This window comes from Notamacropus eugenii, chromosome 1, assembly GCF_028372415.1.
Source record: "Notamacropus eugenii isolate mMacEug1 chromosome 1, mMacEug1.pri_v2, whole genome shotgun sequence".
NCBI lineage: Eukaryota > Metazoa > Chordata > Mammalia > Diprotodontia > Macropodidae > Notamacropus > Notamacropus eugenii.
In genome coordinates, this window is record NC_092872.1 from 380,959,951 (window position 1) to 380,975,971 (window position 16,021).

Here is a 16,021-nt window from a genome sequence, read left to right on the forward strand (position 1 = left end):
TAGTAGTGTTGTATAAGACTAACTATATTTCAATCCATCCTATCCTGCCCCCCATTTCTTCTATTCACTCTTTTTACCTTGTCCCTCCCCAAAAGTGTTGACTTCTAATTGCTCCCTTCTCCCATTGCCCTCCCTTCCATCATCTGCCCCCCAACCCTGCTTGTCCCCTTCTCCCCTACTTTTCTGTATGGTAAGATAGGTTTTCATACCAAAATGAGTGTACATTTTATTCCTTCCTTTAGTCGAATGTGATGAGAGTAAGCTTCATGTTTTCTCTCTCACCTCTCCCCTTTTTTCCTCCACTGAAAAGTCTTTTACTTGCCTCTTTAATAAGAGATAATTTGCCCCATTCCATTTGTCCCTTTCTCCTCCCAATATGTTCCTCTCTCACTCCTTAATTTAATTTTTTAGATATGATCCCAACTTATTCAACTCACCCTGCACTCTGTGTGTGTGTGTGTGTATGTGTGTGTGTGCAATCCTACCAACTACCCAGATACTGAAAAAATTTTCAAGAGTTACAAATATTGTCTTTCCATGTAGGAATGTAAAGAGTTCAGCTTCAGTAAGTACCTTATGATTTCTCTTTCCTGTTTACATTTTCATGCTTCTCTTAATTCTTGTGTTTGAAAGTCAGATTTGCTTTTCAGCTCTGGTCTTTTCATCAAGAATGTTTGAAAGTCCTCAATTTCATTGAAAGACCATTTTTCCACTGAAGTATTATACTCAGTTTTGCTAGGTAGGTGATTCTTGGTTTTAGTCCTAGTTCCTTTGACTTCTGGAACATCATATTCCACACCTGTCGATCCCTTAATATAGAAGCTGTTAGATCTTGTGTTATCCTGATTGTATTTCCACAATACTTGAATTATTTCTTTCTAGCTGCTTGCAATATATTCTCCTTGACCAGGGAACTCTGGAATTTGGCCACAATGTTCCTAGGAGTTTCTCTTTTTGGATCTCTTTCAGGCGGTGATTGGTGGATTTCTTGAATACTTATTTTGCCCTCTGGTTCTAGAATCTCAGGGCAGTTTTCCTTGATAATTTCATGAAAGATGATGTCTAGGCTCTTTTTTTGATCATGGGTTTCAGGTAGTCCCATAATTTTTAAATTGTCTCTCCTGGATCTACTTTCAAGGTCAGTTGTTTTTCCAATAAGATATTTCACATTATTTTCCACTTTTTCATTCTTTTGGGTTTGTTTTGTGATTTCTTGGTTTCTCATAAAGTCATTAACCTCCATCTGTTCCATTCTCATTTTTAAAGAAGTATTTTCTTCAGTGAGCTTTTGAACCTCCTTTTCCATTTGGAAAATTCTACTTTTTAAAGCATTCTTGTCCTCATTGACTTTTTATATCTCCTTTTCCAATTGAGTTAGCCTATATTTTAAGTTGTTATTTTCTTTTTCTTTTATTTTTTAATTAATTTATTTAATTTTTAACATTCATTTTCACAAAATTTTGGGTTCCAAATTTTCTCCCCATTTGTCCCCTCCCCCCACCCCAAAACACTGAGCATTCTAATTGCCCCTATCACCAATCTGCTCTCTCTTCTATCATCCCTCCCTTCCTTTATCCACATCTTCTCTTTTGTCCTGTAGGGCCAGATAACTTTCTATACCCCATTACCTGTATTTCTTATTTCCTAGTAGCAAGAACAGTACTCAACAGTTGTTCCTAAAACTTTGAGTTCCAACTTCTCTTCATCCTTCCCTCCCCAACCATTCCCTTTGGGAAGGCAAGCAATTCAATATAGGCCATATCTGTGTAGTTTTGCAAATGACTTCCATAATAGTCGTGTTGTGTAGGACTAGCTATATTTCTCTCCATCCTATCCTGCCCCCCATTACTTCTATTCTCTCTTTTGATCCTGTCCCTCCCCAAGAGTGTTGACTTCAAATTGCTCCCTCCTCCCACTGCCCTCCCTTCCATCATCCCCCCACCATGTTTATCCCCTTCTCCCCAACTTTCCTGTATTGTAAGATAGGTTTTCATACCAAAATGAGTGTGCATTTTATTCCTTCCTTTAGTGGAATGTGATGAGAGTAAACTTCATGTTTTTCTCTCACCTCCCTTCTTTTTCCCTCCACTAAAAAGTCTTTTGCTTGCCTCTTTTATGAAAGATAATTTGCCCCATTCCATTTCTCCCTTTCTCCTCCCAATATATTTCTCTCTCACCCCTTAATTTCATTTTTTAAGATATGATCCCATCCTATTCAATTCACTCTGTGCTCTCTCTCTCTCTCTCTCTCTCTCTCTCTCTTTCTCTCTCTCTCTCTGTGCGTGTGTATGTGTTTGTAATCCCACGAACTACCCAGATACTGAAAAGTTTCAAGAGTTACAAATATTGTCTTTCCGTGTAGGAATGTAAACAATTTGACTTTAGTAAAGAACCTTATGACTTCTCTTTGCTGTTTACCTTTTCATGCTTCTCTTCATTCTTGTGTTTGAAAGTCAAATTTTCTTTTCAGCTCTGGTCTTTTTATCAAAAATGCTTGAAAGTCCTCTATTTCATTGAAAGACCATTTTTCCCTGAAGTATTATACTCAGTTTTGCTGGGTAGGTGATTCTTGGTTTTAGTCCTAGTTCCTTTGACTTCTGGAATATCCTATTCCACACCCTTCGATCCCTTAACGTAGAAGCTGCTAGATCTTGTGTTATCCTGATTGTATTTCCACAATACTTGAATTATTTCTTCCTAGATGCTTGCAATATTTTCTCCTTGACCTGGGAACTCTGGGAATTGGCCACAATGTTCCTAGGAGTTTCTCTTTTTGAATCTCTTTCAGGTGGTGATCGGTGGATTTCTTGAATACTTATTTTGCCCTCTGGTTCTAGAATCTCAGGGCAGTTTTCCTTGATAATTTCATGAAAGATGATGTCTAGGCTCTTTTTTTGATCATGGCTTTCAGGTAGTCCCATAATTTTTAAATTGTCTCTCCTGGATCTATTTTCCAGGTCAGTTGTTTTTCCAATGAGATATTTCACATTATCTTCCACTTTTTCATTCTTTTGGTTTTGTTTTGTGATTTCTTGGTTTCTCATAAAGTCATTAGCCTCTATCTGTTCCATTCTAATTTTGAAAGAGCTATTTTCTTCAGTGAGCTTTTGAACCTCCTTTTCCATTTGGCTGATTCTGCTTTTGAAAGCCTTCTTCTCCTCATTGGCTTTTTGAACCTCTTTTGCCAATTGAGGTAGCCTATTTTTCAAGGTGTTATTTTTTCTTCAGCATTTTTTTGGGTCTCCTTTAGCAAGGTGTTGACCTGCTTTTCATGCTTTTCTTGCATCACTTGACTTCTGAGTTTCCTTTCCACACCCACCTTGCCTCCAGATCTGCCCAGCCAGTGCTTGGGGTCTGAGATTCAAATGCTGCTTCCCAGCCTTAGAGCTTTGGTGGGGCAGGTCTGCTATTCAGTGTCAGATTAAGTTCAGTTGCTCAGGTAGGGGCAGGGCTGACACGTGGGGTTCAGTTCCCTCAGGGGGTTTACGTGGAGACCTTCAACAATGAATTCGAGCTCCTCCCTGCTTTGGGAGCCCCTATCCATTGCTGCCTCCACTGCTGCCTCCCAATGGGGTCTGAGTTATGGGGACACCCTGCTCGCCTCTCGGCCAGCCAAAAAGACCCTGTCACTGAGCTTTGGCACCTGTGGGTGGAGGTACCTGTCAGCTGCTGGAGATTCTGTCCCTGAAGCCTGCTCTGATCTGCTCCCCTCAGTGCCATGCAGCCAAGGCAGGGCTAGGCTCTGCTCTGGGTCCGGGGTGCAACAGACCTTTCGTGTCAGTTTTTCAGGTCTCTCTGGAACATAAATTTCCCCCACTCTGTTGTTCTGTGGCTTCTGCTGCTCCAGAATTTGTGGGGAGTTCTTCTTTACAGGTATTTTATGGGCTGTGGGTTAGGAGCTAAAGTATGTATATCTTTCTACTCCGCCATCTTGGCTCCTCCCCCCTAAAGGTGTTATTTTCTTCAGCATTTTTTTGGGTCTCCTTTAGCAAGGTGTTTACCCACTTTTCATGATTTTCTTGCATCACTCTGATTTTTCTTCTCAATTTTTCTTCCACTTATCTTACTTGATTTTCAAAATCCTTTTTGAGCTCTTCCATGGCCTGAGACCATTGAATGTTTATTTTTGATGTTAGGGATACAGAAGCCTTGACTTTTATGTCTTTCCCTGATGGTAAGCGTTGTTCTTCCTCATCTGAAAAGATGGGAGAAGATAATCTGTTCACCAAGAAAGTAACCTTCTATATTCTTATTTTTCCCCCCTGTTTTGGGCATTTTCCCAACCAGTCACTTGACTTTTGGGTCCTTTGTCAAGAGTAGGATATTCTCTGGGGGTCTGTAAGATCTCAGTTCCTCCAAGGTGGTACAATCAAGCATGTACACTTTTTTAGAGCAGAAATTTTTGTGCCCAGAATGTGAGTAATAGAGTTTCCTCTTCACAACCACTTAGCCTCCAGTTCTGCCAAGCCAGCAGTGGGGGCTGAGATTCAGATAAGCTGCATGGACAGGGCCACCATTCAGTGTGAGATAAAGATCAGCTGCTCAAATCCCCAAGGAACATTAAGTAGGGGCAGGACCTCTACACAGGGCTGAGGTAAGAATCAGCTGCTTAGTGCCCCCAGGGGTTTTATGATCCAACAATGGATGCGAGGTGCTGTGGAAGCTGCTGCTGCCTGCTGGATGTGGCCTCTGCAGCCTCTGCATGAGGGCAGAGCTATGAGAAGGCCCTTCTCCATTCTTGGTCAGTTGAAAAAACCCTGTCACTGACCTTTGGTGCTTGTGGGTTGAGAGATCTGCCAACCACTGCTACTGAGGCTGAAGATTCCACCCCCGAGGCCTGCTCTCATCCTCCTCCCAGAGCCCTGATACTCAGGTAGGCTCCCTTCCACATCCTGTGTGACAGAGTTTCCCATTGGTCTTTCAGGTCACCCTGGGCTGGAAATCTCCTCCACTTTGTTGTTCTGTGGCTTCTGCTTTGTTGAGAGTCTTTCTTTACAGGTATTTTTATGGGCTGTAGGGGGAGAGCTAATAGATGTGTGCCTTTCTACTCGACCATCTTGGCTCCGCCCCCTAAGGTCAGAACATAGGAAACTATTGTGGCAGTCTCACTTTCATTGATGGAAAATAAATAAAAGTTTATTATTAAAAATGTTTCATGAATGATATCATAGTGCTCATAATTTTCACCATCCTCTTGCATAGGTTTTTTTTTTTTTAAAGTAAATGAGTTTATCTTCTAAACCAGTGTTGTCCCTCATATTATGTGTATGCTTGGAAAGAAGGCTAAGTGCTTTCTGGCTGAAGCAATTTCTAGGTCTTTTCTGTTTTCATATTCTGAAAATTGCTTAATATCAGATAAGCTTCTCTAGTCTATGTCAATGTCTGAGGGCTGTTCTGCATTTTTCCTGTGTTATTCTGGCCAAATCTAGTAGCTGGCCTACTGCTGATGACTTCTCTGTACTTAGCTAGACTGATCCTTAGGCAGCAGACATAGCCTGTTGCTGGGATGGTACTTGAAGTCTTCACAATATAATAGAAACTACCAGAGCTTGTATAGCTGCCCTAAACTTTGAGAACCCAGGGTCATTTCTCTGCCACAATGAGTCATTAGAGAAAAGTTTTTTTTTTTTTTTTTTTTTTTTTTTTTTTTTTTTTTTGTGGATGAATGTGTTACCTAAGGCAACCAGTACAGTAATGCAGATGAACCTGGAGAAACCAGGAGGAATCCTGGGAAGAGTTTTATTTTCTTTATGAAGAATAAAGCACAGTGGAAGGAGCTAGCAGTTCTGGTATCATCTTGTGAGCTCCTCTTAAAATCTGAAAAATTCTAGGGAAAGATATAAAATCTGTTCTGAGTTGTGCCCATATAGGCCAGGGGTCTCTAAGTCAAACAGTCTCAAGCATGTTGGAACAACTTAGGGAGAGGAAACTGGCAAACCTTAACTTCAGAATTCCTTAAAACTATATAAATTTCAGTCTATAATGTTATAGAGATAAAAAAAAAAACTTAAGATATAATCCAATCCATATACTATATGTGAAATATAGTCACAGAAAGATTTTTGACTTTTTTAAGGTCTCCCAGGGCATAAATAGCAAGATAATGATTCTAACCTATACTTATAAACAACCATATATTTCTCCCTACATGCCTATATAGAAATGTATATATGTACGCAATACATGGATAGATATGTGCATACATGTATATGCATGTGTATTTATACCACACACATTTATACCTAAAATATGTGAATGTATAATGTATATGCTATATATATACCATGTATACTCATACTATAATACATGTATTATAACTCTCATAGATACATCATACACTTAGGTTAAGTGGTTCTCAGAGTATACTTGGTATAAATGCGATCTTTTGCCCAAAATGTTATCTCTAAAGATTAGCCTTCTTTGGAGCCTAAGATTCCCACATTAGTCCCTCCTTTGAACTAGAATATAGAAGACTTTTGTTAAAATGAAAATATGCTTTCTAGAAATGATGAAGGGAAAATCATTATCAATTTTTGATACCTTTGCTTGGGTTAGCTTATCAAATTAGATAAGCACTCATGTAGAAAAGAACAGGGCTTAGGTTCTAGTGGGGTAGATCTTTGGGCACCAAAGCAAAGGATACTCATTATTTCTAAGGAGAGAGCAACATAAAAGCACTGAGCCCCTTACCAAGGCATTTGACATCTATTACCTGTCCCTAACCACTTTATGAATTAAGCTCTAATTATTTTTATCACATTTTACAAATGAAGACTATGAAGCTCAGACAAGCTTTGGTGATGGTCATGAAACTAGTGAATAAGCATCTGACCCTGAACTCAAAGCCAGGGAGGAGAGAAATGAGGCTAAAACAGTAAAGATTGACTTCACTGTCCTTAAAATTGTACCCAGTTTTCTCTCTGCATGAACAAAGAAGCAATTGCATGCTAAGGATTACAGAACTCTTGGGGCACTCTGAAATTTGTCCCTGAGGGTCACACAGTCTCAAAAGGCACATGTAAGAGGCAGTTGTTTGGCCTGGAAAGTGATGGTCAAAGTTGTTACTGACCTATTCCTGCTCTGCCTGTACTAACTTTATACTGTAGGTCTATAACAAACAGTTAACTTGACAGCTGTTAGCCAGCCCATTAGCCACTTGAAAGAATTTTGCTTTCTACCCTGCAGTGGCTTCCTTTCTAATGCATCTTCTTCCCCTGGTGTGAGGCTGTCCCCCTGGGCTGAGGTGGAGTAAGTTCTCTCTCTTGCCTTTTCTGAGTATAAACTGTTTGATTTAGTAGCTCTCCCTGGTGTGCTCTCCCTGCTCTCCATGGTGCTGAAGACACTATTATAGCCTCCGGGCCATTCAGAGAGGTGCCTCAGAAGCCTGGAGCATTTGTCATCACTACATGGAAACCAAGAGAAAGTGAGTGACTTGTCATTCTGTACTCTAATGAGCTGCAGGGACAACTTGGGGCTCTAGTGCCAGAAAGCAATTAGGCAGAAAGAGTGGCAAGATGGCACTTCCAAAACTGGATGGTTCATTCAGAATGCCACCATTGCCAATCAGTAATCATCACCTGGTAGAGGACCCCAACCTTTGTCAGCATATCAGTGAGTGTTTGAGTTGGGGACCAGACTGGATGTGAGGTTATTTTTCTCAAGTTAATTACACCTGTGCAAATTTCTTTTCTCAACTACCAAACAATAAAAAAAATGTCTGTCAGCATCTACCTTTTGACAGAAAAACTAAACATGTAAGTTAGAATTTTGAAATAAAAAAGCAAATGATCATGGTGTAATAGAAAGAATATTGGACTTGATGGCACGGTTTGAGTCTTGCTTCTGTCACCTACTAGATGTGCGATTGTGGGTAGGTCATTTTAAATTTCCTTATCTGTAGGATGAGAGTATTGAACCATATCTCCAATGACTCCTTCTAGCTCTGAGATTATGTAGCTCATTGTGTACAGTGGCTCCTCTGTCAAGAAAATGGATTTTAAAGCCAGATGCAAAGAATTTTAGAATCAGTGGTAAGTTGTGGTAAGAATGCACACTGGTCTTATATTTTAGGAAAAGATCTGGGATCAAGTCCTGTTTCTAAAGCTTATTAGCTGATAAACTAGGGCAAATTCATTTATCTCTGTGAGCCTGTTCTCTCATCTATAAAATGGACATCATACTCCTGCTCTATTTACTTCAGAAAGTGAAGGAAACATTTTGTAGCTTTTCTAGTACTATATGTAGTCACCCTTGCTTTCAAAGGTTTCTGACAGCTTTGACAGTGTATGTCCTACGTTCTAAGGTCCTTGTCTGATTTGAAATTGCTTCAACCTTCTTTTGCCATACCTAAAAGCTCTATTTTTTATCAGTCATTTTTCCTTTGTTTCAGTCTCTTTTTTTCTTCTATTTTCCTTACTTTCTTAACAAAGGTTTGTGCTTAGGCTGAACTCTGTTCCCATATGCCTGAATAGTATGGGTAGGCCCTGCTTGATCCCAAGGTAAGTGTCTAAAATTGAACCCTGCCTTCATCAGTGATTCTCTTGACTCATCTGCTACCACAATTCAGGCTCAGGCTGCATGAATTCTGAGTTAGGCATAGGCTATTTGCTAGGTCAAATGAGGGCTGCTTGTATGTTCTTCTGGCCAATCTCTTTCTGTGGGGCTGAGGTGATTTGAATTTTGTTTTCTACCTCTCCCAGTTTATCTTTAATCCATCCTGTTAAAGGACTCTGAAATCTGTGTGTGTGTGTGTGTGTGTGTGTGCACGCACGTGTGTGTGTTTGCAATTCTAGACTGCATAAAAGAATTTAGAGTTGATTCTCTTTGGGTTTTTCATTTTTCTATTTTTTTTCTGGTACATTTTTAGTGCTTTACTGGGATGTCCGTGGCAAATTGGCCTCCTCTAGAACCTGATACACTATATTCTCACTCCACTGTTTTTAAATGAAAGAGTTCCCAATTTTTCCAGTCTTAAAGGCTGAAGTAACACTTCTACTTGCCAAGGCTAACCTTTCTTTTCATGCCTTTGATCCTATCTCCTCAGAAGCATGCTTATCTGGTATTCCTTCTGTCTCATATTTCATCTCTTTCTTTTTCTGTACTAATTCTTTCTTTTCTGCCTATGAAGATATTATGGTATCCTTTATGCATAAACTATTCTTTCCTCACCCTGGCATTTCCTCAAACACTTAACTTTCAACACATTTAAAATAAAACATCATTTTCTTCCCTCAACCTTCCCTTTTTCTGTTCTTACATATTTCAGTTGATGTCATCATCATATGTTTAGTCATATAGACTTGAAACATCACACACATTCTAAAGTAGTCCTTCTGTTTCTCAGGTACCACATTCTGAACATTCTACCTCCATGACATATTTTTTCTTTCTGTCTTCTCTCCACTCACATAAGCATTCTAGCTCAAGTCCTCATCACAATTCACTTGGGTTACTGTGCCTTCTAATTGGCCTCCTTCTCTCTGCAATCTATATTTCACACAGCCATCAAAGGGATTTTCCTAAAGTAGAAGTCTGATTTTATCATTCTGCTTCTCAAAAACCCTTCAGGGCCTTCCTACTGACTCCAGGACAAAACACAAACACTTTAGCCCAGCACTTGAAACCCTCCAAAATGTGACTCCACTTGACCTTTCCACTGTTATTTCTTATCATTTCTCTTCCTGCATACCATATCTGCTATGGTCCCTTTCTGTTTTAAATCTATGACACTATGATCTGTAGTATGTTGGTAAATTTCTGGTAAATTTCTAATAACTGGATCTCTGGAAAAAATAGTGCATCCAATACTTTTAAATTCAATCCATACTGGATGATTAGCTCTTCTCTGATCTTGACACACAACATCCTGTCTTACATTTCTGTACACTGTACCCCCATACCTTCAGTATAGATCGTAGGCACGGCTATGCTGGAGCCAACTTGTAGTGACTCACCAGAGACAACTATTAAATTTTCAGTGAGAGATATATACCTTAGATGTTGGCAAACTACAAATCAGCTCTGCATTTTTGTTTTGTTGATTATCTTGAGTTTAAAAAAAGTGATAAAGAAAATGTTAACAACACAGATAAAACTATAAAGTGTTGGATGCCAATTTCTCCCTGCCTATCCTCTAGAGATACAGTCATTAAATATTTACCAGACTGAAAAGGATCACAGAGTCCATTGAATATAGCTACCTCATTTTACAAGATAAGGAAACTGTGACCCAAAGAACTTAAATCATTTATTCAGGCCCCATAACTAGTAAGTGTGTAAGACAGGAATCAAATTCAAGTCTTCCTAAGTAAAAGTCAAATGATCAAGGCACTAATCCACCTACTCATCCATACATCAGAATCTTCATCATCCTTTAAAGCTCAATTTAGTTTGTTTCCTTTTTTTTTTTTTTGGTGGCATTGCCCAAGGATTTCAGGTAAAAAAGGTTTTCTTTATTCTTTAATATTCCTAGAGCCCCGTTTTCTGTGCTCCTTCTTTCATTAGTGTTCATTGGTGTATATATTGTATCTACTCATTCAAATGTCAAGTGCTAGAGAAAAAGGACCATTTGGTTTTTGTCCCGTTATTGTTGTCTAGTCATTTCAGTCATGGCTGACACTTTGTGACTCCATTTTGAGTTTCCTTGGCAAAGATGTTAGGGAGGTTTGACATTTCTTTCTCCAGTACATTTTACAGATAAGGAACTGCAGCAAACAGGGTTAACTTTTCCAGTTAGTAAGTATGTGAGTCAGGATTTGAACTCAGGAAATTCAGTCTTCTTGACTTCAGGCTCAACACTCTATTCATCCCACCATCTATTTTATGACTCATAGCTTAGAAATAGCAGGTGATGAACCACATTCTCTCTCTTTTAAAAAATATTATTTCATTTTTCCACAATTATGTGTCAAGACAATTTTTAGCATTCATTTTTACAAGCTTTTGAGTTCCACATTTTTCTCCTTCTCTCCCTGCCCTCCCTCTTCTGAAAATGATAGGCAATTTGATATAATTTAAATATGTGCAGTTATGTAAAACATGTTTCCATATTAATCGTACTGGTAAATAAGAAACAGATCAAAAGAAAAAATAACAAAAATAAAGTAAACAAAAAAGTATGCTTTGATCTGCATTCAGTATCCATCAATCCTTTATCTGAATGTGGATAGCATTTTCCATGATGAGTCCTTTGTACTTCTCTTGAATAACTGTGTTGCTGAGTAGAAAACAGTCATTCATAGTTGATCATCACACAATGTGTATATAGTGTTATTCTGGTTCTGCTTGTTTCACTTTTTATCAGTTTTTGTATCTTTTTTTGTCTTTTTTATTTTATTGTATTTATTTATTTTTAGATTTAGACATTCATTTCCATAGAATTTTGAGTTCCAATTTTTCTCCCCATCTCTCCCTTTCTCCCACCCCATAATACCTTGCATTCTGATTACCCCTTCCTTCAGTGTACCTTCTCTTCTATCACACCCCACCCTATCCTTATCGCCATCTTCTCTCTTTTCTTGTAGGGCAAGATAAATTTCTATACCCCATTACCTGTGTTTCTTGTTTCCCAGTTATATGCAATACTAATTCTCAAAATTCATTTCTAATACTTTGAATTCCAACTTCTCTCCCTCCCTCCCTCCCTACCCATCCTGAGTATGGGTATGGAGAATGCAAGCAATTCAATACAGGCTATATATGTATCATTTTGCAAAAGACTTCCATAATAGTCATGTTGTGTAAGACTATTTCCCTCCATTCTACCCTGACCCCCTTTTTAATTCTCTCATTTGACCTTGTCCCTTCCCAAAAGTGTTTACTTCTAGTTACTCCCTTCTCCCATTTGCCCTCCATTCTATCATCTCCCTCACCCCACTTGTCCCTTCCTCCCCTACTTTCCTGTAGTTTAAGACAGACTTTCATACCAAATTGAGTGAGCATGTTATTCCCTCCTTAAGCCATATGTGAAGAGAGTAAGCTTCACTTTTCCCCTCTTACCTTCTCCCTTTTCCCCTCCATTGAACAAGATTTTTCTTATGTCTTTTATGAGTTATAACCTGCCCTATTCCATTTCTCCCTTTCTCTTTCCAGTATTTTCCTCCTCACCCCTTAATTTTTTTATGGATATTATCTCTTCTGATTCAACTCAACCTGTACCCTCTGCCAATATGTGTGTGTGCATGTGTGTGTGTGTAATCCCTCCATCTACCCAAATACTGAGAAAAGTCTCAAGAGTTACAAATATTTTCTTTCCATGTAGGAATGTAAACAGTTCAGCTTTAGAAAATTTTTTATGATTTCTCTTTCTTGTTTACTTTTTCATGCTTCTCTTGATTTTTGTGTTTGAAAGTTAAATTTTCTATATAGTTCTGAATGCTTGAAAGTCCTCTATATCATGGAATGACCATTTATTCCCTTGAAGTATTGCACTCAGTTTTGCTGAGTAGGTGATTCTTGGTTTTAATCCCAGCTCCTTTGACTTCCGAAATAACCTATTCCAAAGCCTTTCGATCCTTTAATGTAGAAGCTGCCAGATCTTGTGTTATCCTGATTATATTTTGATAATACTCTAATTGTTTGTTTCTCTCTGCTTGCAATATTTTCTCCTTGACCCTGGAACTCTGAAATTTGGCCACAATATTCTTAGGAGTTTCTCTTTTCGAGTCTCTTTCAGGAGTTGACCAGTGGATTCTTTCAATATTTATTTTGCCTTCTGGTTCTAGAATATCAGGGCAGTTTTCCTTGATAATTTCATGGAAGAGGATGTCTAGGCTCTTTTTTTGATCATGGCTTTCAGGTAGTCCCATAATTTTTAAATTGTCTCTCCTGGATCTATTTTCCAGGTCAGTAGTTTTTCCAATGAGATGTTTCACATTATCTTCTATTTTTTCTAACTTTTGGTTTTGTTTTCTAACTTCTTATTTTATCTCATCATCATTAGATTTCCTGAACTTGATTCTCTCTTTTAAAGAAGAATTTTGTTCAGTGAGCTTTTGAACCTTCTTTTCCATTTGGCTAATTCTGCTTTTTAAAGCCTTCTTCTCCTCATTGGCTTTTTGGACCTCTTTTTCCAACTGAGTTAGCCTCTTTTTAAAGGTGTCATCTCCTCAGCATTTTTTTGGTTCTCCTTCAGCAGACTGCTGACACGTTTTTCAAGCTCTTCTATGGCCTGAGACCATTTCACATTTATTTTGGAGGTATTGGAAGCAAAGGCCTTGATTTCCTCTGACAGTATGCCTTGTTCTTCCTCATCTGAAAGGATGGAAGAAACACCTGTTCACCAAGAAAGTAAGCTTCTATGGTCTTACTTTCCCCCTTTTTTGGGTATTTTCCTAGTCAGTTACTTGACTTCTGAATCCTTTGTGAAGAGGAGGGTCCTAGTGCTCCTCCTCTCCCTAGTACCATACTCAAGCTAGTTTGTAGAAGTCTTCCCTGGTTTTTCTGAAATCTGCCTGTTCATCATCTCTTATTGCACAATAGTATTTCATTACATCCCTATGCTACTGTTTGTTTGGCCATTCTCCAGCTGATAGTCATTCCCTCAGTTTCCTGTATTTTGCCACTATGAAAAGGACTGCTATACATATTTTTGAGCATGCACATACTTTTCACTTTTGTGTGATCTCTTTGGGGCACAGACATATTAGTAGTATTGCTAGATCAAAGAATACACACAATTTAGTTACCCTTTGGCTATAGTTCCAAATTGCTCTCCAGAATGGTTGGATCAGGTCACAACTCTCCTCTACCAACAGTGCATTAGTGTCCCATTTTTCTCACATACTTTCCAACATTTATCATTTTCCTTTATTTTGTCATATTAGTCAATGTGATAGATATGAGGTGGTCCCTCCTAGTGGTTTTAATTTGCCTTTCTCTAATCAAAAGTAAAATAAGAGTACTCCTTCATATGTTCATAGATAGTTTTGATTTCTTCATTTGAAAACTACCTGTTTATATCCTTTGACTATTTGTCAATTGAGGAATGGCTTGTGTTCTTGTAAATTTGACTCACTTTTCTATATATTTCAGAAATGAGGCCTTTTATTAGTGACATTTGTTTTAAAGATTTTTCCCCAGATTTCGGCTTTCCTTCTAATCTTAGTTGAATTGGTTTTGCTCATGAAAAAGTTTTTTGTTATTTATTATAGTTAAAATGATCTATTTTGAATTTTATAATGCTCTCTATCTCCTGTTGGGTTATGGATTCATCCCTTCCCCATAGATCTTGCAGATAGACTATTCCTGGGTCTTCTACTTTGTGTATGTGTCAGCCTTTATGTCTAAATCATGTACCCATTTTGACCTTATGGTGTAAGGTGTATACCTTACTGTATATGGTATAAGATGTTGTTCTATACTGAGTTTTTGCCTTATTGTTTTCCCAGAAGTTTTTGTCAAATGGTGAGATCTTATTCCAAAAGCTATGGTCTTTGAGTTTATCAAACACTAGGTTACTATGATCATTGACTACTGTGTCTTATATACCTAACCTATTCCATTGATTCACCACACTATTTCTTAGCCAATATCAGCTAGTTTTGAAAATTACTGCTCTATAATGTAGTTTGAAGTATGATGATTCTAGACCACCTTCTTTTATATTTTTTTTCATGAATTCCCTTGATATTCCTGACTTTTGTTTATGAATTTTCTATATAGTTCTGGTCTTTTCATCATGAATGCTTGAAAGTCTTCTATGTCATGAAATGACCATTTATTCCTTTGAAATATTGTACTCAGTTCTAGTATATAAAGGCAGTTTTCTTTAATGATTTCTTGAAAGATGTTGTCCAGGTCTTCCTTTTGATTTTTTAATTAAGTTTTAGTTTTCAACATTTATTTTCTCAAAATTTTGAATTCCAAATTTTCTTCCCATTTCTCCCTTGCCCCCCCACCTTGAGATGACATGCATTCTGATTACCCCTTCCCCCAATTTGCCCTCTCTTCTATTATTCCCTCCCTTATGCCCTTCCCCTTCACTTTCTTGTAGGGCAAAATAGATTTCTATATCCCATTGCCCATTTGTCTCAATTCCCACTTGCAAGTAAAAACAATTTTTAACATTTAGTTTGGGTACCAAATTCTCCTCTCTTCTTCCCTCCCCAGCCATCCTCATTGAGAAGCCATGCAATTAAACATAGGTTATGCATGTGTAGTTATGCAAAACACTTCCATAATAGTCATATTGTGAAAGATAAACTATATTCCCTCCATTCTATCCCCCCACTTATTCTATTTTCTCCTTTGACCCTATCCCTTTTCTAAAGTGTTTTCTTCTGATTATCCCTCCCCTGATCTGTCCTCCCTTTTATCATATCCCCACCCACCCACCCCTTTCCTCCTACTCCTTATTTTTCTGTAGGGAAAGATACCCAACTGAGTGTATATATTAATCCCTTCTTAAGCCAAATTCGATGAGAGTAAGAATCACTCATTCCCTCTCACCCTCCTCCTCTTCCCCTCCATTGTGAAACCTTTTACTTGCCTCTTTTTTTTTTTTTAGCTAATTCACCTATTCTATCTCTCCCTTTCTCTTTCTCCCAATATATTCCTCTTTCACCATTTAATTTTATTTTTTCATATCATCCCTCCATATTCAACTCACCCTGTGCCTGCCATCCATCCATCCATCTATCTATCTATCTATCTATCTATCTATCTATCTATCTATCTATCTATCTATCTATCTGTCTGTCTGTCTGTCTGTCTGTCTGTCTGTCTGTCTGTCTGTCTGTCTGTCTGTCTATCTATCTATCTATCTATCTATCTATCTATCTATCTATCTATCTATCTTCCTCCAAATACCCTAATATTAAAATGGTCTCATGACTGACAAATATCTTTCCATGTAGGAATGTACACAGCTCAACTTTAATAAGTCCCTTATGATTTTTCTTTACTGTTTATCTTTTCAAGCTCCTCTTGATTCTTGTATTTGAAAGTCAAACTTTGTATTCAGCTCTACTCTTTTCACCAAGAATACTTAAAAGTCCTCTATTTCATTGAAAATCCATTTTTC

General features: G+C 38.1%; 1 long non-coding RNA gene across 2 annotated transcripts in view; it reads left to right on the top strand.

The window, feature by feature from the left end:
- Positions 1-4,663: 4,663 nt before the first annotated feature.
- The window catches only part of LOC140526008 (uncharacterized), a 143,455-nt gene continuing 132,097 nt past the window's right edge, over positions 4,664-16,021 (top strand). For both annotated transcript variants that reach the window (XR_011974201.1, XR_011974203.1), the window contains exon 1: positions 4,664-4,873. This is a non-coding gene — a long non-coding RNA (uncharacterized lncRNA). The remainder of the gene's footprint in view (positions 4,874-16,021) is intronic.